At 44.3% G+C, this 12187-nt stretch overlaps 2 long non-coding RNA genes across 2 annotated transcripts; one reads left to right on the forward strand and one right to left on the reverse strand.

Moving 5' to 3' along the window:
• LOC122482000 lies at positions 1-595 on the reverse strand. The gene is made up of 2 exons (XR_006296976.1): positions 479-595; positions 1-235 (listed from the first exon to the last, which is right to left on the reverse strand). It is a non-coding gene; the product is annotated as an uncharacterized LOC122482000 (long non-coding RNA).
• A 368-nt stretch (positions 596-963) lies between these two features.
• LOC122481996 lies at positions 964-12187 on the forward strand. The gene is made up of 3 exons (XR_006296975.1): positions 964-4576; positions 4788-5007; positions 10048-12187. It is a non-coding gene; the product is annotated as an uncharacterized LOC122481996 (long non-coding RNA).

Consider the following 12187-nt stretch of genomic DNA (forward strand, 5'->3'; position numbering starts at 1 on the left):
ATTACATTTTGGGGATTGGACTGATAGTGGTACCTGCGGACATGATCTCACTAGTGAGAACTTAAGAACTGGAAGCAAGACATGGGTGTCACTGGTGTCCCCATGAGCGCCCACGATTTAAACTGTCTTCGTAAATTCAGTGCCTGTCCCAGGACCGGACCACAAATATTCATGCTCCCTGTAACAGTGACATCTGGTGGCCCCAGAGTAATAGGACAGCAGTTGAGGCCGTGATCTGTGGATTTGGGGGAGATGAGTTTATTTTATGTCATATAGCTGCCACTCACCACAGGAGCTGCTCCCCTTTCCCTGGGAGCCCCTCCCCATGACACACTTCTCCCTGATCACCACACATCCAGTTAGCACCTCTGGCCCAAGAACCCTTCAACATCATCCCCAGTTCCTCGGGGCACCGTCCTCCCAACTGAGCAGTGGACAAGCTAATGATAACAGCCTGCGTGGGAAGAAGTGCACTTACCTGTGGGGCCTTGTCAGCTGCCATTGGTCGTGTTAGGCCGGGCCTGGCCTGGATTCTGGTGCTCGAGGACCTGTGATTTACTGCCTCCCTGGGCAGCAGGTGGCCAGGGTATTTTTAGTGTCTGGGGCCTTTAGCAGGTTTGGGTGGGGGTAGGAAGCAAAGGTGAGGCCTCGGGGATTCAGCTCTTCCAAGGTTTAAGTTCAAAGCCTCCCACTTGTGGGGTCTCTTCCTTAACTTCCTGTGGGCTTTCAGGCTCCTGGTACAGGGGTCTTCACTTCAGAAACCATGTATGTTTTCTGGCATGTCTTTGCCTTTTTCCTTTTCCTAGCCAGTCAGGAAGCGCGAGCTGGAGACCGCGATACCTTTGGGATGCCCGGGTTGTTTGGTATCTAGGAAAGCGACTGGATATTATTAACGCCCTGAGTGCATACTCATTCCATTTCAAAGCACTTCTCCGTGCACTGTGTTATTGGATCCTCACAATGATCCCGTGAACTCTGTGGTCAGCAACTATCATCTATCTTCCTCGTACGGAAGAACCTGGTGGAGAAAGGTGAGCGATTACCTGATGTCACAGGACGTGCACACGGTGGAACCTGAAGCTGGGCTGTCCTGGCTTTGCCACCAGCCGTGCTGAGTTAGAACCCACTTGTGCTGCTCACCAGTGTCGGGATTCAGGGCAAGATGTTTAACTTCTGTCCTTATCCCCAAACTGAGAATCGTGGTCCTTGGCACATGCAGCTGTGAGGATGTCTAATAAAATACGCAATAAACTGTTCTCATCCAAATGAAAGCTCACACGGTCGGGAGCCTGGCTGGCCCAGTCGGTCAAGCATCTGTCTTCGGCTCATGTTCTCACGGTTCGTGAGTTCAAGTCCTGCTTCAGGTGAGCTTGAGCCCTGCTTTGGGTGAGCCCTGGCTTCTCTCTCTCTCTCTCTTTCTCTCTCTCCCACTCCCCCCTCACTCAGTTGCGCCCTCTCTCTCAAAAAAAAAAAAAAAATTCTCACACATTTATTTGGCTTTGTATGTGTCCAGGGCCAGGCCCTAAATATATGACACTGCCGCTGCCCTCACACAAGAGACAATCTCCGAACCAACTGTTAAACTCACCAGGTGCTCAAACCTGGGGCTTCCGAGCAGGCACATCAGAGAGAGAAACAAAGGTAAAAATGGAAAAGGCTGTGTGCCCAGATGCTTTGTCAATCGGACCCTCCGAACCTGGATTTGAGTTCCCTGGTACAACTATTTGGTGCTGCAAATGCTTTTGTGATGCCTTGTCCTTGGCATCTGTTTCCTTTCCAAGGAAACATTCTGTCTGCGCTTCAGGGAAGAGGGTGTTTTCACCAGCACTTGGATAGAATGGTATCAGCACCATGAGAGACCTGGAGAGACGGGAACAATGAAGTGACCGAGCTTTCTGCAGTGAGGGAGTGGGCGAGAGCTACGATCCAAGTCAATCCAAGTCAAGCTCTCCTGCATTTTACCTGGAGCAGCTGAGCTGGACCCCCTGGGCTTGTCCTCTCCACGGCTGCCCCAGCATCTCTGGAGCCCAGGCATGCCTCCGTGAGCCGCGAGGTCTCCAGCTGATGGGGAGGGGCTGCTGTCAGTGTGATCCTGGTGTTTCACACCATGGATCTGTGGGCCCACTGGGTTCCAGCCTCCCGGCTGGGTGCCTACATACCTTTTCACTGGATCACTCCCTGCTTTTCTTTGTTTAGTGAGCCATTTCCCTGGGGGGTGGGCAGAATCTGTCTCGAGCCTCAGCTCATTTGCCTGTTGACCCTGAAAGCCTAAGTAGACCTAGCCAGTGAAGAGGACCTTGGCGGTCAGTGGTGGTGTTGGTGCCGACATATAAGGAACCAGGTCCTTTCCCTGTGAGTACTGGCCCCCTGTTCCTTCCCGGCCCCCATGCTGAAAGTGGTTGTTGTCCATATCTCGCTAGTTCAATGTCATATTCTGTGTAGAAAGAGTTCCATGGTTGGGATCAGTCTCTAAGATTGGTGATTCCCATCATCATATTAAGAGCTCTGAGATGTCCTCTAGTGGAAAAACCTGTTTAATTTCATCAAACCCAGGATTTCCCAAGTTTGTTGGACCATGGAGGCCTCTTTTCAAGTCAACAGCACTTCCTGTCCTTCAGATTAGAGCTCCACAGAACCCACTTTGGGAAGCATAGCTACCTCCTGAGAGCTGTCAGCTGCCTTGACTCATGGCCGCATTCCACCCCAGATGGCATCTCCTAGGATACCGATCCCTCCCCAAAGTGGACCTGAGCTCATCCCATAATGAGCCAGCCCCAGTTGGCCCATCTCCCCAGTCCTAATCCCACTCAGCCCTGGCACTCTGCCACGTTCCTGTTTGCCTAATAGCCATCCTAAGGCAACAGGAGAGGAGAGAGGATTCTCCTGTGTCTTCCCATCTTCACTGTCCACTCAGATTGACACCCAGAGGGTGCAGTTCACCTTCGAGCTGGGATCCCATTGGAGAGTGAGCTGCTTGTTTTTCCTGCTTTCTTCCCTTCTGGTTCCTTATCCTGTGCTCCCTGACTTCTGCTTGGAATGCCCTGGGCCTGGCAGGAACCTTTTATTAGGTGAACAGGTCTCATACAGCTTCATTCCTGATTTGGAAGACTTTAGCCCTGGCTATCCTGGCTGGCAGTCTGAAAATGTCTTACTCCATTTTTGTTTTTTCTTAAATCCAAACCAGTTGTAGACCACAGCCCTCAAATATACCTGTCCTTCCTCTCTGGTTTTCCTCCTGTCCATAGTCCCACACAGGATTCTCACCACCCAGTCTCTCCCACCTGTCAGCCCTGGTCCAAGAAGAGCCAACACTGCTGCCTGGATGGGGATGCTTGTTATGGGCCTGGGTGTGATTAGGTCCCAGCGGGTCCTGTCCAGCCAAGGTGCATTTCCCCCTCTGTTTCATGATGGTTTCTTCCTCTCTGCTTTGTGATCATCATACTGGAGCCTCTGCTTTGAGTCCATCCCAGGATCTCTGGCCTCTGAATTCCATTGCCTGCTCTTCGCCTCTTTCTAAAACCTGCTCTCAGCACACCATCTAATCCTTGCGTTCACGTTGGATCAACAAAACATCGCCAGGATGGGAAAGAGTTTTGTGGCCAGGGACACCCCAAGAACATGTGAAATTGGAAGACCAAGGAATGTCAGAATTTTAAAGTGCAATTTCACACAACTTAAAACTGAGAAGTAGCCAATGTCACTGTGCTCTCCCCCTCCACATCCAGGGAGGCATATTCCCTTGACATGACTGCATTTATGTTGGACTCTCTTGGGTTTAAAGGGTAAAGCATACGCTTAAGTAAGGTAGGATATCTTTGCCATCTGCCACACCTTTCTGAAGCTATAACTCCTTTCCTTAGCTCATAAATGATTTAAGCTGTTTTCCTGACTCATACTTGGAATACCATCCCTGAGCATTATTTTATAAGCTTGTGAAATCTTGATATAAAACAGTTCAGTGCCTGTGTTAGTCAGCTAGCGCCAAGGGGGTAAAAAAAAAAAAAAAAAAAAAAACAAAACAACCCACAAAAGTCTCCTCAGTTCAATGCAACAATAAGCATTTGTCTTCAGAGCTCTGTGTGTTGTCTGGGATTTGGCTGATCTGAATTGGGCTCAGCTGGTCAACTCTGCTCCAGCTGCAATGGCTGAGTGGCTCTGCCTCTCACATCAGGTCTCTGGACCACGTTGGTGGCTTTGCTCTACATGTCTCTCATCCTGTCCTCCTTAGCAGACTAACCAAAGCTTGTTCTTCTGATGGTGCCAGCAGAAGCAGAAGAGAGAAGTCCCAGTGTGCAAAACACTTCCATCCCTGCTGTGTCACGTCTACTACCAGCCATTGGCCAAAGAAAGTCACATGGCCAAGCTCAAAGTCCCTGCGAAAGGACACTCCATCCATGATGAGGCTATAGTAAGGGAGTGGGTGGAGAAAGGAGTGAAGAACTGGGGCCGATAGTACCACCATGCTCACCTGTGGTACATAGGAAAGAGCTAAAGGGTTACTTCTGACCATTGCTACAGCAGCATTTTGTTGCAGAGATGCTCCAGGGAACCCAGAAGTCCTGGGAAACTCTTGAAGGTAAGTCTGAAAGGAAAAAAAAAAGTGTGTGTGTGGGTGGGGGGAACAGCCCCGGTTGGCCCATCTTCCCAGTCCTAATTCCATTCAGCCCTGGCTTTCTGCTACATTCCTGTCTGCCTAGTAGCTGAGCCATCCTAGGGCAACAGGCGAGGAGAGAGGATTCTCCTGTGTCTTCACATCTTCACTGTCTAGTGATTGTTTTTCACAACAGTTCTCTCCTGGGAAGCTCTTCAAGATGCTCACAGGCTCCCTGAGCCAGAGAACCAGGACGCCACCCAGAGTGTTCCCGAGGAGTGTAGAGGGAGCAGGCAGCAGAAGGGCAACATGGCGACCAAGTAACTCTTCCATGGCTAAGGGTGGTGAACCTTTATGCTCTGACAAATGTGCACCAACGAAAGCACTGAGGGAGTGAGAGCCCCTGGAGCAGCCAGGTGAGGATCTGCCTTACCCAAGACAACAACTGTTTTAGCTGTGTGTTCTGATGTTTTCCCTGCTTTCTTCCCCCATGTTTCTGTTGCTGTTTCTTGATTTTTCAACTTTAGACACAACCTATTTTTTTTCTTACCTTGGAAGGTAAGAATTTAACTCTCTTGCACTGTCCCCCATTTCCACCCCCACACATATATCCCTTCCCCCGTATTCCCAATATAGATAGTTTGGTTCAATGAATAGTTGGTATGCACATTGTTGTGAATATGAAAAAAAAATTGTTCACAACTGGGCCATTTAATATACTATGGTTACATTTCTTTTCAGTGCAACCTTTTGATAATTGCCCTTCTTTGCATATTTGTTTGCTTGGTTTTCCACATACTTATCAATAAGACAACCTAAACTGTCAATACTGAAAACTTCACTGATACAATGAAGCATAAGGTCAACTGTTAGTTTCTTTTGTCTGATGGCTTGAAACAGCCTGCTGGGAACCATTCGTTCTCTTGCTTCCAGCTATACAGGTTGCTATGGACGCCTCTGCATAGCTGTTGTTCTGGAAACTCCTTTGCTACCCTCTAGTGTTGAATTCCATGCTACCTGCATCCTGTGTCTTCATTTTGGTCTGTCCTCTTGAGGGAGCACAACTACTCATAGCCTCCTGAGAAAAGGTTCTTGAGACCTTACTTGTCTGAAATGTCATTATTCCATCTGCATGATTGATTGATAGTTTGCTTAGGTATAACATTCTAGGTTGGCAATAATTTTCCCTCAGAATGTCTCTTTTCTTACTTTTTATTTTGAATTTAATTTTAGACTTTCAGAAATGTTGCAAAAACATTAGCATTCTATGTAATGCCTTTACCGAGCTTCCCCCCATGCTAACATCTAACATAGCCATGGTACAATGATAAAAACGAAGACATTAATTTGGATACACTAGTATTAAGTGAGTTACAGACTATGGATTTCATCAGTTTTCCCAATAATGTCATTTTATTTTTCCAGGGTCCATTCTAGGATCCCACATTACATCTAGTTGTGGAGTCTACTTAGTCTCTTCCAATCTGGAACAGTTCCTTAGTTTTACTTTGTCTTTCATGATCTTAACAGTTTTGAAGAATAGTGGTCAGTTATTTGGTAGAACATCCCACAATTTATATTTTTCTGATTTCTCATAATTAGACTGAGGTGACGGAATTTTGGCAAGAAATTTTTTTGCAAGAATGCCCTTCTTAGTGCATCCGATCAGGGGTGTGTGAAGGTGGTATAACTTATTACTGACGATGTTAATATTGACCACTTGGCTATATGGTTTGGGCCAGTTTTCTCCACTGTAAGTGGAGATTTTTCTTTTCATAATTAATAAATATAGTGGTGGGCATAGTTTTTATTATTATTACTTTAATTTCATTATAGTTAACATACAATGCTACGTTAGTTTCAGGTGTACAATATAGTGATTCAGCATTTCGTTACATCACCCGGTGCTCATCACAAGTGCACTTCTTAATCCACATCATCTCTTTCATCCATCCCCCTCCTCCACCTTGTAACCATCTGTCTGTTCTTTATAGTTAAGGGTCTGTTTTTTTGGTTTATCTCTCTTTTTTACCTTTTGTTCATTTGTTTTGTTTCTTAAATTCCACATATGAGTGAAATTATATGGCATTTGTCTTTCTCTGACTGACTTATTTCACTTAGCATTATACTCTCTAGCTCCTTCCATGTTGTTGCAAATGGCAAGATTTCATTCATTTCTCTGAATGATATTCCACCACCTCTTCTTTATCCATTCATCTATTGAAGAACACTTGGACTGCTTCCATTAATTTGGCTATTGTAAACAATGCTGTGATAAACATAGGGGTGCATATATCCTTTCAAATTAGTGTTTTCATATTCTTTGAGTAAATACTCGATAATGTGATTACTGGATCATATGGTGGCTCTATTTTTAATTTTTTGAGGAACCTCTGGTGAATATACTTTAAAACTATGCAGATATCCTGTTTATCTTCAAACTTTCACCCACTAATTTTAGCCTCAATTGGTGAATCTTGCCTACAACAATTATTACTATAATGTTCTTAATGGTAATTTTCTGTTTTCCTCCTTTTACATTTGTTCATGGAATTTTTGTAAGGTAGAGCTGTCCCTTCTCTTACATTTATTTAGTCATCCATTTATTCTTCACATCAGCATGGATTCATAGATATTTATTTTATTCTAGGGGATATAGTCCAGTTTCATTGCTAAAATTGCTCTTGGGTGCCTGAGTGGCTTAGTCAGTTAAGCATCTGACTCTCTCCCCTTTCTCTGCCCCTCTCCCTATCTCTCTCTCTCAAAATGAATACATACACATTTTAATTAATTAATTAATTTAATTGCTCTCAGAACTTTGAAGGCCTTGCTCCATTATCCTTTAAGATTTCAGTGTAGTTATTAAGAAGTTTAATGCTATTCTGGGGCACTGGGGTGGCTCAGTCGGTTAAGCATCTGACTTCGGCTTAGGTCATGATCTCATGGTTTGTGGGTTCAATCCCCGAGTCAGGCTCTGTGCTGACAGCTCAGAACCTGGAGCCTGCTCCGGATTCTGTGTCTCCCTCTGTCTCTACCCCTCCCCCACTCTCACTATGTCTCTCTCTCTCTCAAAAAAAAAAAAAAAAAAAAAAAAAACATTGGGCACCTGGGTGGCTCAGTCAGTTGAGCGACTAACTTCAGCTCAAGTCATGATCTCATGTGAGTTTGAGCCTCGTGTCAGGCTCTGTGCTGACAGCTCAGAGCCTGGAGCCTGCTTCTAATTCTGTCTCCCTCTCTCTCTGCCCCTCCCCCACTCATGCTCTCTTTTTCTCTCTCTGTCTCAGAAATAAATAAACACACAAAAAATTTTAAAAAAAAGCATTAAAAATTTTTTTTTAAAAAAGAAGTTTAATGCTATTCTGATTCTTGATCTATTGTATATGACCTGTTTTTCTTTTTTAGGATGTTCTGAAATTTCCCAGTATTAAGTTTTTGTATTTATCTTTATAAAATGTATTTGTATTAGGCCCTCTATAGACCCTTTCAAGGTAGAAATTCATATGTTCTGGGAAATGTTCATGTTTTATATTTCTGATAATTCATCCCCCTTTACTTTTTTGTATTTCTGGCATACCCATTATTCTGATGCCAAACTTTTGGACTAGTTCTCTAGTATTCTTATGTTTTAATTTCCTGTTCTATATCCCTTATATTTTATTCTATTTTTTAGGGGATTTTTATTTCTACTTCATCTCCCAACTTTGTGTTAGATTTTTCCATGTAGATTCCAAGAACTCTTTCTTGTTATCTAAATATTTTTTATAGCAATTTGCCTCATGGGTGTGATATCTATTCTTATTTCCAAGGACATACATATTTTTAAGTTCATCTTATTTTTAAGAGAGAGAGAAAGAGAGAGTGTGATCGGGGGAGGGACAGAGGAAGAGGGAGAGAGAGAATCCCAAACAGGCTCCGCACTGTCAGTGTGGAGTCTTACGCAGGGCTCAGTCTCATGAACTGTAAGATCATGAACTGAGCTGAAATCAAGAGTCAGTCACTTAACCAACTGAGCCACCAAGGTGCCCCGACTATTTCTAAGGATATTTATTGTTTGTGGGAAGTTTTCTTTTGTTTCCTGCAATGATCTCTTTTTCCTGAGTTACTTTTGTTTTGTCTCTCTCTTTCATGTTGGAGGCTCTTTGTCACAAGTTCTGTCAACCTTTATTGTCTGTTTTCATTTGAGTAATGCCTTGCCCAGGACATCCACACTGTGCCAGGCATTATCCATGGCCCTCGTGAAGGGCAAAGTGTGGCTTTACAGTAGACAGGTCTAGCAGTCCCTGCCTTCACCAAACTTGGCTTCACCACTAGTAAGATATGCAGATGTTATCTCCTGATGGGATGCAATATGAGGTGGAAAGCTTCACCTATAGGACTTGCCAAAAACACCTTATCTGAATGTATTCAGGCCTTTAGATCTAAATTCCAGTTGACAGCATTTACAAGAGATACAGGGACAAGTTAAATGATACCACAAGGAAACAATCAGGACCCTCCTTCAGTTAAGTGGCCTGGTCCCTTCAAAAAAGATAACACTGTGGGGCAAATAAAAGGAAGAGGACTGTTCTAGGAAGGAGAATAAAGAGACATAATAACCAAATGCAATGACATTCTAGGAACAATGGGGGAAATTTGAATATGGATTGAATATTAGAATATATTAGGGAATTATTTTAAATTTTCTTAAGCCTGACCATGGATTATATGTGGATTTTAATTATGTATGATGATGTCCTTATACTGAAATATGCAAGGGTGAAATATCATAATGTCTGCAGCTCATTTTCAAATGGTTCAGAGAAACAACGTATGTATACACTTCTACCTAAAGATACAGATAAAGCAAAGGGGCACTTGGGTGGCTCAGTCACTTAAGTGTCTGACTTCAGCTCAGGTCATGATCTCATGGTTCATGAGTTCAAGCCCCGCATCGGGCTCTGCACTGGCGTCGCGGTGCCTGCTTGGGATTCTCTCTCTCCCTGTCTCTCTCTGCCCCATCCACTGATCATGCTCTCTCTCTCTCAAACATGAATAAACATTTATTAAAAAAATAAATAAATAAAGATAAAGCAAATATGTTAAGATGCTAACTATTGTAGAACTTAAGAGGTAGGTATATGGGTGTTCATTATATTTGGAAATATAATGAATAATTCCATAATAAAATGGAGGTGGAAAAAAAAGAAGATACCAAAAAGCTGCTAGAAGCTTGTGCGAACCCTGGGTCTATGGGCAGGGCCCATCATTTGGTGAGCCCACTGTTTCATCAGAGGATCTTCAAATGTCAATGTCATGTTCCTTCTCTCTAGTTCTGTCTAGAACTCCTACAGAGCCCCCAGTCCCTGCCTGGGGTGTGTAAACCTCACTGCCAGCACATGGGAATTAAATGGGGAAAGGATCTGCGCAGTCTCACCAGTCAATTCACAATCTTTCACTGACTTCTCCTGTTTTCATAGGTGTCTCGCACCATCCTCAACTGGGTAATGCCTCCAGAAAATAAACCAACGGCATCCTACCAGGGAGCACAGGGACAGTTGCCTGGCGTGAGTAAAATAGTGAAGGAGTCTGAGGGTCTGTCTCTGCATATGGGCTTCCCAGCAATTCCGTTTTCAGCCCCATTTTGAAGCTCCCTGGTATTTCAGGTCTGGAGATCGCTTGGGGTTTGGTGCAGCTAATCACTTGCTAATCACTGTGAGGCTATAGAGCGTGGTCTCTGGGCCACACCTCTGCAGCTTCTGCTGTGTGACCTGGGCAAGTTATCTAACCCGTCTGTGCTTCATCTCCAAAATCAGGGCAAAAATTCTAGCATTGTTGGGGGATTATATGACTTAATGCACCTTCAACACTTAGACTAGAGCTTAGCACAGAGGAAGTCCTTTGAGCTACACACACACACCCCAAAGCCCAGCCAACTTAGGTTTCCACTTTGTCTGGTCTATGAGATCACTTTCCATCTTCCATAATAGTATTGCTATCTCAAGCCTGCTACCCTCTCTTCCGTTTTCTTCGTCCTTGTGGGGTTTGGCCTTTTTTTTTTTCTTTCTTTTTTTTTAATCCCTTTGCCCTCCTGCTGATGAGGTTTGGGCGGATAGTAGAATTACATGTATGTTGTATTTCAAAACCTTAAACCACAAGTCTCCACAGCTTTCTTTCTTTGTCCCTGCTAATGACCCCCTTAAGGTAGTATATTAATCATATTCTAGGCTGAATTCACTGGAGTATTTCAAGCAGAGCCTGGGGAGTGAGTGTCCAGGCTTTTCAATCAGGTCTGGAACTAGCTCTTAATGTTAATCTAGAAAATGGCTGAGAAGTGCCCCAAGATGAATCTACTGGTTGAACTCCTTTCTGAAATCTGAGTCATCACCACTGGCTGAGGGGAAGGAAGGGCTCGTGGCATGACAGGCCACCTCAAAGCTTGTGTAAGAACCTTGTGACCCACAGCTGTGTCAGAACAAAAACAACCAGCGGTCTTCTCACCCCCACAGCCCAGAGCTCTTGATTCCTAGGGATCATCTGATCCCCGGAGAACTTAATCTTATCCCTAAGTGGTAGAAGGGTGGATCTTTGTGAATGTCTTACTTGAAGAGTTTGGAATGCTGGTTTAAAAGAATGAACTCCCTCCCCAGCTAAGATCAGGCCCATGGAATTCTGTGAGCTTCAATTCTTCCACCTGGGTCATGGTGTTGGCTGCACTTGGAGAAGCCCTGCTCAAAGTGCAGGATACAACTGAGGAAAAAGTGGCTTTTCCAATTAAAGAATGACGCTACCTTCTGGCTACTTGTCTCTTTTACTTTAGCACACTCTACTGACAGAAGTAAAAGCGCTTGGACTACTTATTTTCCATTTTCCATCCCCCACCCTTGTCTACTCTGCTCTACACCCTGGGAGGCCAACCTCTGATGGAGAGCATGGGAGGGTGGGAGGAAGGAGAATCCAGATTGTTAATCCCCTGCTCACTCCCCATTCCAGAGGGGTGTTCCCAGGCTAACCAGTCAGCTCTCCACTCCTGGGCTCAGGGCCATCTTTTCTAAGTAAGAAAAGTGAGGAGGTGGCAGTCCCACACACCCAGACCTTCCCTCGGGGGCCTTCTTTCTGCACACAGTAGGTCCTTGCTGTGGGAACAATGAGAGGCATGTGGCCCACATTCACATGGCCTCAAGCAAAGTTGTGAAGTTCCAGCTTTTTCCTTTCTGGGAGCACTTCTTATGTTTTTCAACTGTTCTCAACTTTAAGCTTTGCTTTCTTAGCAAAACCTCTCCTGCAAAGATCTTGAGAATTCATTCCCATTAAAGTGCAGATAACTAACTATCCTTGCTGCCCTTCTTCTGGTAAATTTTCTTTTAAAAACTAAGTCCAAAGGATGAATCTGTAAACGTAGAATTTCAAAGAGAAGTGGAATTGAGTATGGGATTCAATTTCCAGTCTTCTGAAATCATTCCTATGCGTTCAACCTACTAGTCTTTATAAGAGGAGGGTGTATTTAAATGTGGTGAACAAAGCATAATGCATAAACTTGTTCAATAACTATGTTGTACACCTGAAACTAATGTAGCATTGTGTGTCAGCTATACTCAAGTAATAAAAAAGTAAAGTGCA

Source organism: Prionailurus bengalensis, chromosome A1, assembly GCF_016509475.1.
Source record: "Prionailurus bengalensis isolate Pbe53 chromosome A1, Fcat_Pben_1.1_paternal_pri, whole genome shotgun sequence".
In the NCBI taxonomy this organism is placed as follows: Eukaryota; Metazoa; Chordata; class Mammalia; order Carnivora; family Felidae; genus Prionailurus; species Prionailurus bengalensis.